The 21,159-nt window shown below is 46.4% G+C and overlaps 1 protein-coding gene across 2 annotated transcripts in view; it reads right to left on the bottom strand.

The window, feature by feature from the left end:
- The window catches only part of NSF (N-ethylmaleimide sensitive factor, vesicle fusing ATPase), a 104,017-nt gene that overhangs the window by 52,824 nt on the left and 30,034 nt on the right, over positions 1–21,159 (bottom strand). The gene's annotated exons all lie outside the window — the stretch shown is intronic.

Consider the following 21,159-nt stretch of genomic DNA (forward strand, 5'->3'; position numbering starts at 1 on the left):
CTGGACAGCCCAGGGGGCGCGTCCAACTCACAACAGAAGCGGTCTCTGTGTTAAGTATAGGGTTGCAGCCCGAGTATTCACCCTTATGCACAGGCGCTGCCGTATTTGAGGTGCGTAACTGTCGTTACACACAGCAAATCCAAGATGGCAGCCCTCAGTGTTTCAGTAAAACTAGAATTAAATAAAAATAAATAAAAATAGTGAATTTAATTTTATATTAAAAATACTTGATTTCATAATCACTATTAATATAAAAACAAAAAACGCAACACCTTACCTTTAACCCCTTAGTGACGGAGCTAATTTTCACCTAAATGACGAGACCAAATTTTGCAATTCTGACCAGTGTCACTTTATCAGGTTATAGCTCTGGAACGCTTCAACGGATCCCAGTGATTTTGAGATTGTTTTTTCGTGACATATTGGACTTCATTTTAGTACCAAAGTTTGGACAAAATTTTTTGCGTTCATTTGTGAAAAAAATGAATTTTGGCAAAATTTTTGAAAATTTTGAAATTTTCAACTTTTGAATTTTTTTACCGTTAAACCAGAGAGTTCTGTGACACAAAATAGTTAATAAATAACATTTCCCACTTGTCTACTTTACATCAGCACAATTTTGGAAAAAAAAATATTTTTTGTTAGGAAGTTAGAAGGGTTTAAAGTTCATCAGCAATTTCTCATTTTTACATCAAAATTTACAAAACCATTTTTTTAGGGTCCACATCACATTTGAAGTGATTTTGAGAGGCCTAGATGACAGAAAATACCCAAAAGTGACACCATTCTAAAAACTGCACCCCTCAAAGTACTCAAAACCACATTCAAGAAGTTTATTAACCCTTTAGGTGCTTCACAGGAGCTAAAGCAATGTGGAATGAAAAAAGCAAAAAATAAAATTTTACCTAAAAATGTTGCTTTACCCCAAATGTAATCAATTTTAGAAGAAATAACACAACAAAATGGACCCCAAAACTTGTTACCCACTTTCTTATGAGCGCGGTGATACCCCACATGTGGTCAGAAACCTCTGTTTGGACAAATGGGAGGGCTCGGAACAGAAGGTGCAATATTTGAATTTTGGAAAGCAAATTTGGCTAAAATAGATTGTGGGCACCATGTTGCATTTACAGGTCCGCTAAGGTACCTAAACAGCACAAACCCCTCACAAGTGACGCCATTCTGGAAACTAGACCCCTCAAGGCTTCTATCTAGGGGTATAGTGAGCATTTTGGACCCACAGGTACTTCACAGATTTTGATAACGTTACGTTGTCATATTGAAAATTTTAATTTTTTTCTCAAAAATGTTGCTTTAGCATTAATTTTCTCACTTTTTCAAGAGGTAATTCCAAAAATTGGACCCCAATGTTTGGTACCCTCTTTCTTATGAGCGCGGTGGTACCCCACATGTGGTAAGAAACCTCTGTTTGGACAAATGGGAGGGCTCGGAAGACAGGGAGCAATATTTGAATTTTGGAAAGCAAATTTGGCTGAAAAAGATTGCGGGCACCATGTTGCATTTGTAGGGCCCCTAAGGTACCTAAACAGCAGAAACCCCCCACAACTGACCCCATTTTGGAAACTAGACCCCTCAAGGAATTTATTTAGATGTTTGGAGAGTACCCTAAACCCCCAGGTGCTTCACAGAATTTTATAACGTTGAGCCATGAAAATAAAAAAATTAAATTTTAACACAAAATTGTTACTTCAACCATGTAGCTTTTTTTTTCACAAGGGTAAAAGGAAAAAAAATCACCATAAAATGTATTGTGCAATTTCTCCTGAGTTCGCCGATACATCATATGTGGTGGAAATCAACTGTCTGGGTGCACGGCAGGGCGCGGAATGAAAGGAGGGCCATTTGACTGCAAAATTGGCAGGAATCATTAGCGCACGCCATGTTGCGTTTGGAGACCCCCTGAAGTGGCTAAACAGTAGAGCTCCCCCACAACTGACCCCATTATGGAAACTATGCCCCTTAAGGATTTTATCTAGGTGTATAGTGTGCATTTTGAACCCACAGGTACTTCACAGAATTTTATAACAATAGGTTGTCATATTGAAAATGTTCTTCTTTTTCACAAAAGTGATGCTTTAGCACCAAATTTTCCACTTTTACAAGATGTAACACCAAAAAGTGGACCCCTCATTTTGTTACCCACTTTCTTACGAGTCCAACATGTAGTCAAAAACTTCTGTTTGGGCAAACGGTAGGACTTCGAAGGGAAGGTGCACTTTTCAAATTTTGGATTATTTGATTTGCAGAGCCTATGTGTTTTCAGAACAACTGAAAACCCACATAAATGGATTTTTTGTACATTTGATCTTGGAGTGAAGGGCAAAATGTGGAGGAAAATACCGCCAACTATATGGCAGACTTGTGCTTGTTCCAGAGATGAAGGAACACCAGGAGGGCTGGAAGGACACGTTAATTTTTCAGAAACTGGTCGTACAACGTCTGTTTAGCACCATCAATCCCTATATGAGGGACAATTGTGCCAGCCGACGTGGTACACCATAACAGGCTCCTACCTGCCAAGGTCGGAACCGCTATATGCACAAAACAACCAGTCCCCTACAGGGTTATAAAAGTATTGTCCAGTGCAGGAGGTTCGGCAAGAACCATGCAGTAAAGCCCAAGGTGTAAAATTACAGAACAGCTTCAGATCCTCCAATAAAATTATCATGCCCGTATCACCAAGACATAGTTGTAATAGCAGTCAGACTAAGATGACTGGTGCTAACACTTTGTGAGTGATCAAATCTTGGAATTATTTGTCAGATGATCAGATGTTTCAAGAACATTTGCGGGGTCCACATTCTGGAGTACGCAGACGTGGGCATATGACGAGAATTTGTCTGCATAACACTTCGGTATGTGAGTGATCAAGTCCTGGAATTATTTGTGAAATGGGGTAAAATGTGTTTTACTGATGAAAATAGTAAATTTTATTTGACAAGTAACACAGGGGGCTCACTACACAGGAAATATAAATGTTGTGAAAGAAAAACCCTACCACACAATTTGGGAATAGTGTATGACGTCTAATAATTGTGGGATGTGTGGTAGCTCTCGAAGCAGGGGGTAACACAAAGTCCTGGCTGGGAAGGGCACATGGGACAGTAATATCTAGATTCGCTCCTACTGCCCTGTTTGCTGCAGACCCGGCACCTTTTTTAGGACGGTTTTGGGTGGGAGTAGGAGGCATGAGACGCATAAAATGCCGTTCTGTTAGTCTCCGGGCATTCTCCGACTCGAAAGCTGCCTCTGGTGCCGCTGAGTCAAACATGAGGGACTCAATAATTTTTTCCTGGTATTGCAGAAATGTGAGGGCCCCTTGGGATTTTTTATACAGTACAAAACTGTTGTAGGTAGCAATCTGTATCAGGTAGATTGCTACCTTTCTGTCCCTGTCTGTTCAGGCCCTCGTTTTCCGCTTTACCAGGTATGGTTGGAGCACCTGGTCAGACAGGTCCACGCCACCCATAAACCTGTTGTATTGTGTCACACAGAAGGGTTTCTGTTTGTCCCTGGTGGCTCCCCTCTCTCTGACCGACACAGTGGTGTCCTCATGCAGGGTGGTGAGCATGTAGACGTCCTTGCGGTCATTCCACTTTACGGCAAGCAGTTTGTCACTTGCCAGTGTGAATGACGCCCCCTTCTCTAGACGTCTGGACACTAACTGTGCCGGCAAACCAACACGGTTTTTCCTTATTGTCGCACAGGCCCCTGTATTTGCAGCATGGAGGGATTGGTATAGGGGGATACTGGTGTAGTAGTTGTCGGTGTACACGTGGTAACCTTTACCAAGAAATGGCGTCATTAGCTCCCAGACAATTTTTCCTGGGATGCTAATTGTCTGGGGACAGTTGGGTGGGCTTATTTGGCGGTCCCTACCCTCATAAATGATAAAGTTACACGTGTACCCGCTGGTGCTTTCGCACACTTTATATAATTTTATGCCATACTTGGCTCTTTTGGAGGGAATAAACTGACGGAATGAGAGACGGCCCTTGTAGCTCATTAGGGACTCGTCAACCGAAACATTCTCCTCTGGGCTGTAGGAAGTTAGGAAGGACTCTTTCAGGAGGGAAATTAGGGGTTTCAATTTATTAAGGCGGTCATAATTGGGGTCAGTTCTTGGGGGGACTTGGGAATTATCACTAAAACGGAGGAATCTCAATAGGGTCTCGTATCGGGTTCTGGGCATTACGGCTGCAAATACAGGGGTGGCGTGGACAGATTTAGTTGCCCAATAGGAGCGTAAACTGGGTTTTTTCACTATTCCCATGTTGAGGGTAATGCTTAAAAATGTTTTGATTTCCGGGACGCTTGTGGGGATCCAGGAACGGGAATGGACAGATGTTGGCTTTTGGGCAATATATTGGCGGGCGTATAAGTTGGTGTGGTGGGTGATATGCTCAAGCACATGCTGGGTAACAAAAATTTGGAAAAAATCCAGTGGGGCAAAATTGGTGACATTTATTTTGATGCCAGGGTCTCCTATGAAAGGGGGAATTTGTGGGGTAAAGGACGGGTTGGGATACCAGGGAGCATGGGGGACTGCAGAACTAGGTCCTGCCCCTGACGCTTCAGCAGTGGCGACTGGCGGGGTGTGGGACCCCGTGGAGGAAGCCGAATCGTCACCGCTATCCGAAAACGCCTCTCTTTCTGAGGCTGATTCAGTCTCCGACCCAGAACTGCCGGAGGCAAGCAGTGAGTACGCTTGCTCTGCCGTAAACATCCTGCGGGCCATGTTTTTTTGGGGTTTTTTTTTTTTATGTATCCCTGCCTAACAAAAAATAAACCTGAACCTAATCTAACACTAGTATTTTTTTTTTATAACCCTAACCCTAAAAAAGATTTATAATGATTATAAAAAAAAAAATATTGATTAGGGGAACGGCGCAGCAAGGGATGACGGAATGACGGAGGGGGGAATGATCACGGAAAGGTGATCAGAAAATTGGGAATTGATTATCAGGAATTTTGTAGATTTATAACTTTTTGTCTCTAATATAGCAGCACGTAGTCTCTCTCTCTTCTCTCCCAGATCAACTACAAGGGAGAGAGGAGAAAGGCAGACCTAAATGCTGCCATATTTATCAAATTTTGGCATTTTGACTACTGTGATAGGATCTATCACAGTATTCAAATCACAACAGCCAATCAGATTTTTTTTTTTTGTTGCCGGGTGCAGGAGGCAGATTATGCCAAGCACACTGCGCATGCGCCCGCCAGAAGAGAGGAAGGGGGGCCGCGGGGGTTCAAGATTCTTTATTGAGGTACTGTGCGGGGGCGGTGGGGGAACGGGGGATGCCAGATCGGGTGGGAGATACTGGGAAAAGCGGATAGGACCCCGGTGGACCGGAGGGAGGGCTCTGGAGAACCGGAGGGGGCTCCGGGATACCAGACAGCTCCGGTGGACCGGTGGAGGGGGTCAGGGGGAGGACATTTCCCTCCGATCTGAAATGTTTCATCATTTCAGATCAGAGGGAAATGAATGCAGCGGCAGCAGCAGTTTTCAGCGCGCATCGGCGCCATCTTGCATGCTCCGGAGGGGGGCTCTGGAGAACCGGAGGGGGCTCCGGGATACCAGACAGCTCCGGTGGACCGGTGGAGGGGGTCAGGGGGAGGACATTTCCCTCCGATCTGAAATGTTTCATCATTTCAGATCAGAGGGAAATGAATGCAGCGGCGGCGGCGGCAGCAGCAGTTTTCAGCGCGCATCGGCGCCATCTTGCATGCTCCGGAGGGGGGCTCTGGAGAACCGGAGGGGGCTCCGGTGGACCAGACAGCTCCGGTGGACCGGTGGAGGGATCAGGGGGAGGACATTTCCCTCCGATCTGAAACGTTTGATCACTTCAGATCGGAGGGATATGAATGCAGAGCCGGCGGCGGCGGCAGTTTTCGGCGCGCGTCGGCGCCATTTTAGATGTCTGGTGGGGGTGGGGGTGGTGGGGGTTGATTTCTCCGGTACCGGGGGCTTTGGGGGCACTAGGGGCTTATATTTCTTTCTTATCTGACATGTTTGATCATGTCAGATGAGAAAGAAATCGTTATTATTTGCCATTTTTTTTTTTTTTTTTTATGTGTACGTCGGTATACGGTGTATACCGGCGATCACATTACCGGGGTCCAAAAAAACACCCCGATTCATAATCTTGGGGGTCTCAGCTACCTCCGGTAGCTGAAACCCCCGAGATTTTTCGTCACTGGGGGGCGCTACAAGCTTTTTCCGGCCTGATGTCTCAAGACGTCGGAACAGAATAAGTACCCTGTTTTTCCGACGTCTTGAGACGTTAGGCCGTCGCTATGGGGTTAAAGCAGAAATGAACAAACCAAACTTAGTTTAGATTTAATATAAGAATCATTGGATAATACTGTTATAATTAAAAAAGACAAAAACAGGATGGTGACCAGTAACTAAACAATGGACATTTGACACAGTCACAGAAATCATTAGAGCACCACTGAGAGCCATTAAGGCTCTGTGCGCACTGGGAAGTGGAATTTTCTTGAGAAAATTCCGCATGCCCTCAAAGATTACCGCACCCGCGGTAAAAAACCGCGGGAAACCGCACCCGAAAACCGCATGCGGTTTGCCGCGGTTTGCTGCGGTTTTACCGCGGTATTGTTCGCGGTATTGCCGCGGTTTTGCCGCGTGCGGGTTGGGATGTGCTTTATTGCATTCAATGCAATAAAGCACATTGAAGAAAAAAAAAAAAAAAAAAAAGTCATTTAATTCTGAGAGTAGATAGACAGAAGAATAGATAGAGGGATAGATAGATAGATAGAGGGATAGATAGATAGAGAGATAGAGGGATAGATAGATAGACAGAGGGATAGAGAGATAGAGGGATAGATAGATAGACAGAGGGATAGATAGATAGAGAGATAGATGACAGATCGCTGCATTTCCCACGGTCGGCAGTGAGTTCACATTACCGGCCGTGGGAAATGACCGGTAATTACCTCTGCTGCTTTCATTCAGCCTGTGTCTGTGACAGTCGCGGCTGGATGGAAGCAGCGCTGGACGTCGGACCTGGATTACGCCGGAGTTTTGTTGCGGGAGGGGTTAATAAAATGGTGAACGAGGCTTGTTTGTTTTATTTAAAATAAAGGATTTTTCGGTGTCTGTGTTTTTTCACTTTACTTACGGGTTGATCATGTCAGCTGTCACATAGACGCTGCCATGATCAAGCCTGGGGTTAATGGCGGTGGTCCCCCATCACCATTAACCCCTTGTATTACCTTGTCACCACTGCTACACGGTGGCAAGAAGAGCCGAGGACACGCCGGTATTGTCGCATATTGCATGCGACAGTGCCGGGGCAGCTGCGGCTGATATTCTCGGCTGCCGGAGGGGGAGTGAGGTGGGGGACATTACCCCTGCCCCTCTCCCTCCCCAGCCTGAGAATACCGGACCGCCGCTGTGTGCTTACCTCGGCTGGACGGTAAATATGCAGCGGAGCCCACGTTCTTTTTTTTCTATATTTCCGTTTTCTTTCTATGTGTCTTCTATGTGTCTGTGTCTGTGTGTTCTATGTCTGTGATGTGTTCTATGTCTGTGATCTGTGTGTGTGTTTACTCTGCACGACTTCCTGTTCCTGTAATGACATCACTTCCCTGCAAAACCGCAAGCAAGTGATGTACATTACCGGAGGTAAACCGCAAAATACCGCAGGGAATAACGCAGGAAAACGCAGTGAACCGCACAGAATTTGCTGCCTGCGTTATTCCCTGCGGGATTTCTTGATTAACATTGAGTCAATGGAGTAAAATCCCGCAGCGCTGTGCGGAAAAGAAGTGACATGCACTTGTTTTTGCTGCGGGATTCCCGCAGCAAAACATGCAGCTGTCAAATTCCGCCCAGTGCGCACAGGATTTTTTTTCTCCATAGGATTTGCTGGTGATTCACTGCAGAGATGTTATGAACATTTTCTGCAGCGAAACATGCAGCAAATCCGCGGCAAAATCCGCGAAAAATCCGGTAAGTGCGCACATAGCCTAATAGGCCGCTCTATACCAGGTAGTAGGAAAAACAGCAGTGTATATGGACTTCATTACGACTAAAAGGCAACAATCTCTGTGTTTGTGTCTTTTCACAGTATTTTTTCTGAGTAGTATGGACTACAAAGCCCGTGAATCTACGTGGCAGACCCAGTTAAACCAGGTTTTTGACATTGAGGGCGAAGTGGACAACTCTGCTGACTCAAGATCACACAGGGAACTCTGCAACCAAACCAAATTGTTATTCAACCGTAGAATGAGATTATGGTGGAATAAGGCTTTCATGCAACGTTATGTTGACCGGGGTTTGATACCCTGAGGCCTTGGGGTACAGGTATTTTCCTCTTTCAGTGTCTCGGACAAGGTCTTTAAAAAGGACTGGGAGGATGCAGCTTCTGCATGCTCCAGGACCTTCATGCAATTGCTTATTAAAAACAACGAGACCTCTCTCCGGGACATTGATATAGAGATTACCACCCTACAGGAACGTCTATCTAAAGAACTGACCCCCCAGGAACTTTCAAATTTTCATGAGACCATGAATAAGGAATTTGTAAAATGGGAGAAGGAGTTGGTCTCTAATAAAACCAAAAAATATCAACGTGATGTGACTGATTATAAGAATCAGCAGGTGTATCGCTGGAGGGGGACAGTACGTCGCAGGAGACACTTTGTCGGTCTTGCAGCCTCTGTGTCGGCCTCCTCCATCTCTTCAGTGGAAGATGAGAACTTGGTATCTGAATCTTCAACCAGGCCCATTACTAGAGGTTTTGTTGGCAAAAATCGACCAGGGAAGGCTCCTCCAGGCCCAGCTAAATTTACATCAGGCTCAGCCGCTAAGAGGGGCAACACAAATGAACTGGAGGGTGATTAATCTTTCCAAAATTGAACTAATGACCAGGTTGAAGTTTTAAAGCTTGGGTTGACATTTGTACCTGACTGTAACTTTGATCTTTTCACAGTCTCAAAGGACTTGAACCTGTTCCTTAGGAAGTTGGTCCTCCACAAACTTCATTCAAAAACATCCAGGCCTGGCTCTTCCGCTAACGAAATTGAGGAGGAGGCTGTACGTACTCTTGAGGAGCTGGAAGGACAGGCGTCTGGTGAGCTTTCTGGCATCTTCCCTACATATTTATATCCGCGCTCCACCACGTTCCCCCGGTTTTCGCTTTGCCCCCAAGTCCAGATCTTCCATGACTTAGTCATGGGAGACCTAAGATCATTACCCAAGAGATGTCCAAGCAAGAACCTTGCTGTTAAACACCAAAGGGCGCTTGAGGAACTGAGGAATCTGGAGGGGGTAGTGATTAAACCAGCGGATAAGGGGGGTAACGTGGTGGTTTGGCCATCTGCTATGTACGAGCGCGAAGTGTACAGGCAACTGAAGAATGCTGACTTTTACCAGACCCTTCCTTCAAACCCGACAAACACTTTCTTGACCCAATTGACCCTAATACTCGAGAATGCTCTTGACTCATGTACCATCACTAAAAAGGTCTATGATGGTCTCCTTCCGAAGGCGCCAGTGACACCCACCTTCTACTTACTACCAAAAATTCACAAGAACCCTCGGGTTCCTCCTGGGCACCCGATTGTCTCTGGCATGGGAGGGCTGTGTGATGCAATATGCAAGTTTATTGATTTCTATCTCCAGCCTTTGGTTGAGACGCAGCCCACCCATGTTAGACACACCTCGGACGTCCTGAGGAGGCTTAATGGATTAACGGTGGAGGGTGGAGTGTCACTGGTGACTTTGGATGTTGAGACACTGTACACCAATATTCGTCACGAACATGGCCTTCAGGCAGTTGAATATTTCTTGAGTATGAGCAATTGGGAACCCTCCTTACAACACCTGATTCTGGAATTATTGGAGTTCGCACTGACACCCAATGCCTTCACCTTCGGGGGGGAGGTTCTTCCTCCAGCGGCGCGGCACTGCGATGGGGGCGGCTTGCGCGCCGTCGTACGCAAACCTCTTCCTGGGCTACTGGGAGAGGGAGGTTTTCGGCGGCGGTGTGCCGGCTAGCTCCCATGCGCAGTGCTGGCTCCGCTTCATTGATGATATTTTTGTCATCTGGGCAGGAGCCGCCTCGGAGCTTGAGGGCTTTGTGCGCCACTTGAACTCCAATCCATATAACATCTTTCTTACGTTTCTGGCTGACCTAGATAGGGCGGATTTTTTTGGGATATCAGTATATCTATTGGTGATCAGGGTGTTTTGATTACTGATATCTATCGCAAACCCTCTTCAGTGAATGCTCTGTTGCACGCATCCTCGGGCCATCCCAAATCCACGATTAATGCTGTTCCAACTGGACAGTTTATTCGTTTAAAATGGATCTGTTCTGATATGAGTGTATTTGAGGATCGGGCCAGTGAGATGCATGACAGATTCATGGAAAGAGGATATAGCGCTAGATCCATCAAAAAGGCGTATAGACGGGCCAAATCGGCTCCACGAGACCAGCTCCTGTTGCGTTTTAATCCTGAGAGGATACGACCTGTAGAGACTAAGGTCCGATTTGTCTCATCTTTTAACCACCAGTGGGACTATAACAGAGGAATCCTTACAAAACACTGGTCTGTTTTACAAACAGAACCTTTGTTGAAGGATATCCTACCCGAGCGACCCCTTATGACGGCTCATCGGGGCCGGAGCTTGCGCGATATACTGGTTCACAGCCATTATGCGACGCAAAACAGGCTACCATTCTCCACGGGACGCCCTAGGTGCGGGTCTTTCCCTTGTGGTTCATGTCTTGCTTGTCGGCATGGCAATATCATCAGGGCCACATCCTTCACTTCCTCTGATGGATCCAAAACGTTTGAGATCCGACATTATATTTCCTGCAGTAACACGGGCGTAATTTATTATGCCATGTGTGGATGTGGTTTAATATAGGTCGGACTCACGAGTCGTGAATTCAAGGTCCGGACGAGGGAGCACATTAGGGACATAGTTGCCGCTAAGCAGGCTAAGCCGGAGGAGATTGACACCCTTAGGACTATCCCCCGCCATTTCAGGATGCATCACAGGTCGGACCCCTCAAGCCTCAAGGTTAGGGGGATCAACCGTTTGCACCTTGGACTTAGGGGTGGGGATATTCATAAAGCGTTGGCACAGGTGGAATGTCGCAGGATATTCCTCCTCGGCACTGTGACACCCGATGGGTTGAACGAGAGACAGACATTTACGTCTTTTTTGTAATCCATTCTACTCGTTCTGCGGTTGGAATTTTTCAACTCTCCTTAGTGGGATGTATGTTGGTACTATTTGGATGCAGTTTCCCTGTAATGATTGGCTTCTGAGTCTTTTAATAATAAATTTTTAATTCCCTTTTTTAATTGACCTCTTTTGTGTCCCTTTTTTCACAGTTCACTTTGTCCTGTGCCCCCTTTTTGTGTCCTTGCCGGATGTTCCCATGTTAAATTTGGAGTTCATGTCCCACTGCGCAGAAAAAAGCAATAAAATGGAGGAGGATAAAGGAGAGGAGAGGAAAAAAAAAAATCTATGATCACCACTTTACTCTGCTTAGTTGATCCTGCACAGTCTTGGCTGATATTATGTTAACGTCTTGTAAATTATATGCTGTTATGTACTGTGCCTGATCTGATATGCGAAAACTATGCTAATCGTCCCTGTGGTGCTCTCTAGGTTCACTTTTACCATGTGTATATGTTTATATGATGTCTTTATGCCTCCCCTATAGCGGTGTGACTTGCCCTTATCTTTGCCAGTACTTGGCATGGCATTTGCGATCGCACTTCTGGGTGCGGGGATTGCGCATGCGCGGTGGGCGCGGCTCTCCTTTCAGCGTCTTCTGGGTAAACTGACATCATTAGGGGTTTTCCCTACCCAGGTGACGCCGGAGTAGCCGCCCACACCAGCGTTATGCATCCCTGAGACCGTTGAAATGCGACAGGTGCTGCAAATTTCATGTGACTACAGCAAGTATATAAATCCACTTTCCCATTGTTGTCCACGGTCCCCTGAGGAAGTCACACGAAACACGTGTTGGGACTTGTCCCCATGTGTGTCCACATGCGATCTGTCTCCATTGGTAAGCTCCCTGTACTGTTATCCAGTGCTGTTGTGGTTCTCTATGACTCACTGTTTTTTCTAGCCTGTGATTATCTGACCTTGTTCAGTACACTGTATTAAGTAAAGGCTGGCAGTTGTTTCTATGTATAAGCTTGGTTCTAGCACTCAGCACTTTGCATATCAGGGAGACAATATATGAATTACTCTGCATGTGGCCCCACATGGGGATTTTTTCGCCTGTCTTTGTCTAATCCTGTTTTGTACGTTTTATTACACTATATACCCCATGTACCTTGTGTCTAATAAAACTTTTTATGTGCACTATAGCGTTTATTTTTCGCTAATTATTGACCATGGGATATACCGATACGTAGGCAAATTTAAAGACTTCCGTTTCTTCTTATTTGTCTATACCAGGTAGTGTCTAGTTGCACGCTTAGTAGATAATGATTTTGAAGGTCAGTCCCTCCGTAGTGGATGGTCTTAATTTCTGCGCCTGGTATCCTTAGTCTCACATCCAGACTAACTCTGCCGCTGACTAGACCTCATGCAACTATGTCACAGTGATTTAGGGGTGCACACTAAGGGGGTGCACGATCCTTAGTTGTCTGTAGTCCAAATTATAAGTGTGATATATGTATACATACAATAACCACGCAGTAATCAATAATCAAGAGTGCTCAAATCAAGGAAGGAAATAAACAATGTTTATTTTAAGGAAGTTAGATGCTTTTATAATGGTCACTTGGGAAAAATTTTAAAATCCTTCCAAAGGGTGCAATACTTTATCATACAGAAGTTTTCAAGCAGTTCTAAGCAAAAGGAAATCGAAGGCAATAAGACATATTTCCCAACATTTCTTGACACTGTACTTTTCTAAAATACGAGAAGCAGAAGTATGATACACATTTCTTCATTTGGTGAATTTCAAGTTAAGCTAAATGGACAGGAAAAGAACCTGCCTCTTGAATGTCTCTGAATACAGATATGGGTGCAAGCGCCATCTTGTCCTGTATTTTAGGTATCTTCATGTAATCATGTCCATAACAGGACCTAGCAGAGACACCGAGGATGCTGGGCACAGAAGCGAAGACCGGCTGCCCAAGAGAACCAGAATGTAAGTGGGAACAAGGCAGATTGATTTGAATTGCTAAAAAAAATTGTATGTATGGATGTAAATTTCAGACAAAGATTGGCCTTGTTGAAAAGAACTATAAGGTTTGAAAGATGTGACATTATTACAAGGAATGTCTTTCCTTTATCTCTCCTTAAACTCTGCCCACTAAACTTCTAGATCCTTTTTTAAAATCCATTGACTCTCTGCAGGCTTACTTTGAGCAAATAAACCAGCTAGATTAGCGTGGTCCCTTTTATGTAGATCTAAAAGGTTTTGATCTCCCGGATTTAAGGACATATTTGTTGGAGACCTGGGAGGTCTAAGGCTACTTTCACACATCCGGTTTGAGCACTGCGGCTCAATCCGGCTGTGAACACTATGCAACGGATGCGGCGAAAACACCGCATCCTTTGCATAAGTTTTTACATGCGGCCCGTCCGTTTTTTTCCGGTTGCGGCATGCTACTGAGCATGTGCAGTGGAAAAAACCGCATGCGGCGAGCGGATGCGTTTTTTTCCGCATCGCGCCGCATCCGGCCTCCATAGGTATGCATTGAAAAATGCGCCGCAGCGGCCGGATGCGGCGCGATGCGGTGTTTTTTGCCGGAGCAAAAAACGTTGCAGGGAACGTTCGATCCGGCCGCGGCATCGGCTAAATCTGCCGCATGCGGCCAAAACCGGACCGAACGCAAGCCCCTGCGGCACAATACGGCACTAATGTAAGTCTATGCAAAAAAAAACCGCAACCGGCGTTACAAAAGCCGGTTGCGGTTTTTCTGCAGAACGCCGTATTGTGCCGCAGAGCAAAAATCCGGATGTGTGAAAGTAGCCTAAGAAAGTATCAGGTCAGATTGTTGCCAGCTAAGGGGTATTGTGAGGCTGATTGGTGCCCCCCCCTGTTACTGGACAACTATTTTTGCTTCATTTCTTACAGTGAGACCTTTGTTATGGTTATTTATCGCTGTGGATTATAGATTGTACACACTATTTATGAGACAGTTTCACACTCTGGTCTCAATTATTGTTATTTCGGCGGGGTGACTCTTACCGAATGTACATTTTGCTGTGGATTACTAACTGTATACATCATATATGGGACAGTTTTCTTTCTTGTCTCAACTAGTGTTATTTCGGTAGAGTTGTTACTACCGGATATACAGTGTCCTTAACTGGGTAATGACAGGAGCCTAATATTAGCTCCAATCTTTGGTTGGTTTTACAACAGTTTATGTTGTGTGGTATAAAAAAATTTTAACTTGGATATTAAAAGTTACATTTTAATTGTGACCACAATTGTTTAGTACCTTTGCTTTGCTGGTTATTGACTATTTGGTAAGCAACGACACATCTTTACTTCAACTTGAAAACTACCCTAATATATTTGGTCAAACAATTAACTCACTGTGGCAGCTGGAGCTTCTACTCTTTGGTGCAGCTGTAATATTAGGCGATGTTGATCTTGTTGCTTTTCACAACTGCTTTTCCAGGTTTGAATTGTCTGGGACTGCTGTATATACATCAGAGGAGGGTATGGGGGCATATACACCACAGGGGAGGGTTGGGAGAAATATAGAACACTGGGGAGGCTGGGGGCATAGACATCACTGGGGGGTAAATACATCATTGATGGGGAGCACAGACATAGCTGGGGGGGCATAAACATTGCTGGGGAGGGCTGGGAGGAATATACATCACTAGGGAAGCAGCAGGGCATAGACGTCACTGGGGGTACATACATCACTGGGGGTATATACACATCACTGGGTTGCACAGACAAGACTGGGGGGCATAAATATTGCTGGGGTTATATACATAGCCGGGGGCAGACCGCCCTGGGGGATGCCGGAGGGACACAGACCGCCCTGGGGGCACAGAGAATGATGGGAGAGGCTGGCACAGACAAATCTGGGGGACGCTGGGGGCACAGATGGCACAGAGACGGATGGGAGAGGCTGAAGGCACACAGACAGACCTGGGAGAGGCACGGGGCACAGATCACTGGGGAGACTGGGGGGGGGGCACAGAGATCACTGGGGAGACTGGGGGGGGCACAGATCACTGGGGAGACTGGGGGGGGCACAGATCACTGGGGAGACTGGGGGGGGCACAGATCACTGGGGAGACTGGGGGGGCACAGATCACTGGGGAGACTGGGGGGGGCATAGTGATCACTGGGGAGACTGGGGGGGGCACAGAGATCACTGGGGAGACTGGGGGCACAGATCACTGGGGAGACTGGGGGGGGGCACAGAGATCACTGGGGGGGGGCACAGAGATCACTGGGGAGACAGCACAGATCACTGGGAAGACGGCACAGATCACTGGGGAGACTGGGGAGACGGCACAGATCACTGGGGAGACGGCACAGAGCGCTGGGGGCACAGGCAGACCCGGGGGAGCTTGGAGGCAGTTAGAGAACTGGGCGAGGCCTGGATCACTGAGTGCTGGAGGTGGCTGCGGGCACGGAGAGCAATGCCAGCGTGCACAGAGAGGAGCAGCTTCCGCCGGCCACAAGGAGCCACCGCCGGGTACAGGGAGCTGCCACTGACGCCGCCAGGTACAAGGAGCCACCGCCGCCAACAGGGAGCCGCCACCGACCGCCGGGCAAAGGGAGACGCCACCGCCGCCGGGCACAGGGAGACGCCACCGCCGCCGGGCACAGGGAGACACCACCGCCGCCGGGCACAGGGAGACGACGCCACCGCCGCCGGGCACAGACCTGGGAGACGATTGGCAGTTAATCCTCTCCTGTTTGATTTTAGCGCTCCTCACGCCGACCCCACCTACAAAGTACGTCCTCACGTAGGTGGGGACGTAGTCTTTCAGTTATAGGAAATGCAGCGTTCAGCATTGAACGCGCTGTGTGGGGTTTTAAAGGGCCAGCAGCCAGCAAGATACGGCTGGCGCTCTAGCACTGCAATCCCCGGGAATCAGCTCGGGGGCCGCAGGAAAAGTCGTCGCGGGCCGCATACGGCCCGCGGGCCGGAGGTTCCCCACCCCTGCTCTAGGGGGACTATTTTTAGTATTTCCTTTCATCAAAACAGAGAGCGAAGGTTTTATCCTTGGCACATAAATCCTCAATAACTTCACGATTGGAGGAACCAAATTATAAAATTTTGGAAAGATGATATAGGGTCCTGACAAAATTAAACAAAATGTTCCTCTCCACTGACTCGAGGTGTTAGAACTGTAGATCTCATGGAGGCGATATTCTTCATATTTTTTGGTCTTGCCCAGTTTTCGACCAAAGTGAGGAGTGTGATTCGGGTTGATCTGAGGCCTAACTTCACATATGGGTCCAGAGCTCTTCTTCCTTCCGCTGTGTGGGACTTCAGCATCCTCCTACAGAAGCTCTCTATTGCGGTTTCCGGTAATGGAGGCTAGAGCACGCATGTCTGTTTTGAAAGAAAACTAATCCTCCCAAGTTTGTCCCTCTGGATTTGTAAGGTTAATGATTTAATGCTTATGGAGGATTTGACGGCTTCTTTATACAGCAAATATGACATCTTTTATAACAGTTGGTATTACTGGATGGCGTTTCAAAGTTCCTTGAAGGCCCTTCTGGGTCGGACTTGAATCGTTAGCTGGCAGAGTTATATTCATAACTTGTTCCTCCCCTTTATCATTATTTCTCTTTTTGTTTTGTTCTTTCGCCTTTATCTTAAATATGAAAAATTTAAGACAAAACTACAGGATTTTTCGCTTTATAAGATGCACCGGATTATAAGACGAACACAAAATTTAAAGATAAAAAAGGTAAAAAAAATAAAAAATAAAAATGGGGTCCGTCTTATACTCCGGTGTTGTCTTACCGGAGGGGGCAGCAGTAGTGGTGAAGCGGGTCACAGGAGGAGGCAGAGGTTCTGCTGGCACACGTGGTGGCAGGCGCGGCGGCCGTGGCGGGTCAGTAGTGGCAGCGGCAGGCGAGGCGGGTCAGTAGTGGCAGCGGCGGCGGGTCAGTGGTGCAGTAGATCAGTGCGGTGAGTGTCCCAGTGTGTCCGCGGTCCCGGTTTAAATGATGGCGCCCGGAGCGGCGCATGCAAGGGCTCCCATCTGCGCACGCGCTGACTCCCGGAGCGACACGTGCGCAGATTGAGCTCTCATCCAAGAGCTCCATATGTGCACGCGCTGTCCCCTGGCGCCATCAGTTGAAACTTGGACCGCGGACGCACTGGGAAACCTCCCACACAGCCGCCCACCCGCACAGAGAGGCAGCCGGCTGCCGCCCACACGCAGCCACAGGCACCCGCCCGCACACAGGCACCCGGCTGCCGCCCGCACACAGGCACCCGGCTGCCGCCCGCACACAGGCACAGGAACTCGGCCGCCGCCCGCACACAGGCACTCGGCCGCCCGAACGCACCAGATCGCCGCACAGACAGGCCACCCCAGGTAAAGCTATATTCGGATTTTAAGACGCACCCCTCATTTTCCTCCCAAATTTTTGGGACGAAAAGTGCGTCTTATAATCCGAAAAATATGGTAGGTTCCATACTATATGAATTCCACCATAGTGTTATGCCGGCGTCACATGGTACGATATATCGGGCGTTATGTCGTCAGGATCACTTCGTTAGTGACGCACATCCGTCATCGTCAGACATATCGTACCGTGTGACACCTCGGAACGACTGAACGAGCAACAATACTCACCTTATCATTGCTTGTTGACACGTCGTTCATTTTCAAAAAGTCGGTCTTCCTTCTGTGCTCCGGTGGTTCGTCGTTCCCGAGGCAGCACATATCGCTCCGTGTGACACCCCGGGAATGATGAACTGCAGCTTACCTGCGTCCCGCCGCAATGCGGTAGGAAGGAGGTGGGCGGGATGTTACGTCCGGCTCATCTCCGCCCCTCCGCTTCTATTGGCCGGCCGCAGTTTGACGTCGCTGTGACGACGAACGTCCCTTCCCCTTCAGGAAGAGGATGTTTGCCGCCCACAGCGAGGTCGTTCGGGAGGTAAGTACGTGTGACGGGGGTTCATGACTTTGTGCGCCACGGGCAAATAATTGCCCGTGACGCACAAACGACGGGGGCGGGTACGATCGCTCGTGCCTTAGGCCGCGCTCACATCAGCGGTATTTTGCCGCAAAGCCGGATCCGTCATAAATGCGTTTCAGTTCGATTCATTTACAAATGGAATCGCGGCAAGATGCGGCGACATGTGGTTGTGTATGCCGCACGCAACCGCATGTTACCGCATCTTGCTGCGATTCCATTGTAAATGAGTGGAACAGAAACGCATTTATGATGGACCCGGTTTTGCGGCAAAATACCGCTGATGTGAGCGCGGCCGTATTTAGCGATTTGATTTGGTGAATTCTGAGTTATTCCTTGTTTAACTGTCAAAGGACTTTATACAGTGGTCCACCTTTAGTCGGTCAAATATGTTTGGATAATCATTGTGATTGTTTTGTTCTTAAATAAAATTAAAAAAAAAACAAAAACAACAAAAACCCACAAACAAGAACACCACCACGACAGAAATGCTACTTTCCTCCAGAAACCGTGTCATACCCATCTATGCAGCTGGTATTGTGGTTTAGTGCTAACTAAAATAAAAGGAGCTGAACTGCAATAACAAACACAAACTATGGACAAGCGTGGGGCTGTTTTTTTGGGACAGGGCCGTCATTTTTCCACTCCTGCAAAGGTGCTTTAAGGCAATTAAAGACAATAGTCATGCTGATGAAACAAAATGGTCATTAGTGTCAAGACTAATTTGAGAATCCAATTAGCAGGCTGTCGGTGCAGTTTACTCATGCATGTAAATGGAGACACAGGACCCCAGTGATGAATTTCGCTAGTGGGATTACACCTCTTGTTCATTCTAACCACAGAACTGCTTCCCGTGCACAATGTTATGGTAGTCTTCTATCTAGGAACAGGTTATTGTGCCGCCATATGGTGCGCACAAAGCTGAGCATACAGCTACTGTACAATACTCCGGAGAGGATCTATTTAATTCATAAATAAAGCTCACACTCCCTCCACCCACTGGCTAACAGGCTAATAAAATATCAGCATTAAGCTAAGGGAGCCCGGGCATCAGAGAGGGATTATTTATAGTACGCAGAGACATTGTTAATTCCCCAGCGCCTCAATTACTCAGTGCACGGCCGGAAACTGCCTTCTGGTTGAGTAAGGCAAAGAACGCAGGATTAATGCAAGGGAGTTATCAAATGCCTGAACGTAGAAAACTGTACACGATTCTCTGCTGGGGTATGCACCAACACTATGAAAGAGCGTACTACAAACCTTACAATAAATCAGGTCATTGCAAATGCTAGTTCTGTGGATCGAAGGGGGATTGTCTTCTAGATATCTTCTCTTTAGAAACCCTACCGATAAGGGCCCCTGAACATGTCTAGGGCCAAACTTCTCAGGTGGCTTAACGAACCAGGACCTACTTTCTGTAATATCCCCATCTGCATGCAGCAAAAAAACTCTCCAAGCAGGAGACCCCATTATAGCCAATAATCATCACAGAGGTAGGACCACCAAATGTGCAGATATGCCATAAATACCCAAAGGGATACCCTTTGCGGTATTGCTTGATTTATTTTTTTTTTTTTTGTATGGGGTACAATTTAAATGACTAACTATAATGCCTATTTAAGATCATAATCGAAATCTTTTTTTTTTTTTTTTAACATTCTTTTATTAAAAATTCCTTATTGTTCCCGCACTACTCTGACTGTTTTGTTTCTGTACTACTTATTGTGTTATGTTGTTTCATTTCAGAATACCAGTGCATGCTGGGATAGTCCGTCATCATCAGGGGCAGAGGCTTTGGTAACTGTGGCAGCCTTTGTCCCCACCCTGAAACAAAACTGGGATAGTCTCTGCTCTACTGAGCATGCATCAGTTTTCAATGCCGATGGATGATCAGCTTACTCATGTGTATTCTTCTCAGTGCACAGTGACAGTGCGCTCCCTCACCGACTGATGAAAAGTGACAAGCCAGCAACAGAGTGCACTGTCAGTAAGCATTGTAAGAAAATCACCTGGCGGCCAGGAAAAGAGGAGACCATCTCAGGCCCCTTATGACGACACATTTGAGTATGCAGGCATTCACTGGGATTCTAAAACAACACAGCAAGTAGTACAAAAATAAATTAAAAAGTTGCAGTAGTGATAGAACAATATTGAATTCTTAATAAAAATATATTCGAAAAAAATATTAGATTATGATTAGATTATGACAGATTTAAGATTAAAATAAATTTTAGTTTAGACCATCCTTATTTTTTTTTTTTTTTAAATCTGGATGGAGTAGTATGGTTGTAAAGGCATTGGTACCCCAATAAAAATTATACTTTATTTTGTGGAGATCTGTTATTCCGGTTATAAAAAAGGCAGGGTAAAAACCATATGCAAATTAGAGTGTCGGTGCTCTGGGGGCGTGTCCATTGAATTAGACTGACTCTTTCTAGTGTATTGAAACACTCATTGCACTTCCATCCTGATTTGCATATGACTTCTATATTACTTCTCGTGACTGGTACAAAAAAAAAAAATGATAAAGAAGTATAATTTTTACTGGTGGACTAGCACCTAAACAGCCATAATAATACTTTAACATGTAAAAGGTTTTCATTAAGGTTCGACTCCATTCTTAAAGGGTTTGGTTAGTATTTCTTATCTCCATACAAGTCATTGTGAGATGCTGCTGTATGCCGCAGGGACAGTTATTCTTGGTCGTATTACAAGGATTGTGAATGTCTCCTATTCTTATCTAATAAGAGGTGTGCACATTACCTGCTGAGGGTCTAGCAGTTGCCTTAGCAATGCTCAAGCTCTACATGCAGCAGTGCCACTACATGCCTGATGTGGAAAAGAGAGCCAATGCATAACCCCTTTAAGAGCTCTTTGCCTGTGTCCAATCACTCTGTATGTGAACGAGCTATGGAAACCTCTAAGAAGATTCTGCAGTTTCTATAGTAGACTGAACCTCCCTCATACTCCATGTTCAGTGGGTTCT

Source organism: Anomaloglossus baeobatrachus, chromosome 5 (assembly GCF_048569485.1).
Source record: "Anomaloglossus baeobatrachus isolate aAnoBae1 chromosome 5, aAnoBae1.hap1, whole genome shotgun sequence".
NCBI classification, from domain to species: domain Eukaryota; kingdom Metazoa; phylum Chordata; class Amphibia; order Anura; family Aromobatidae; genus Anomaloglossus; species Anomaloglossus baeobatrachus.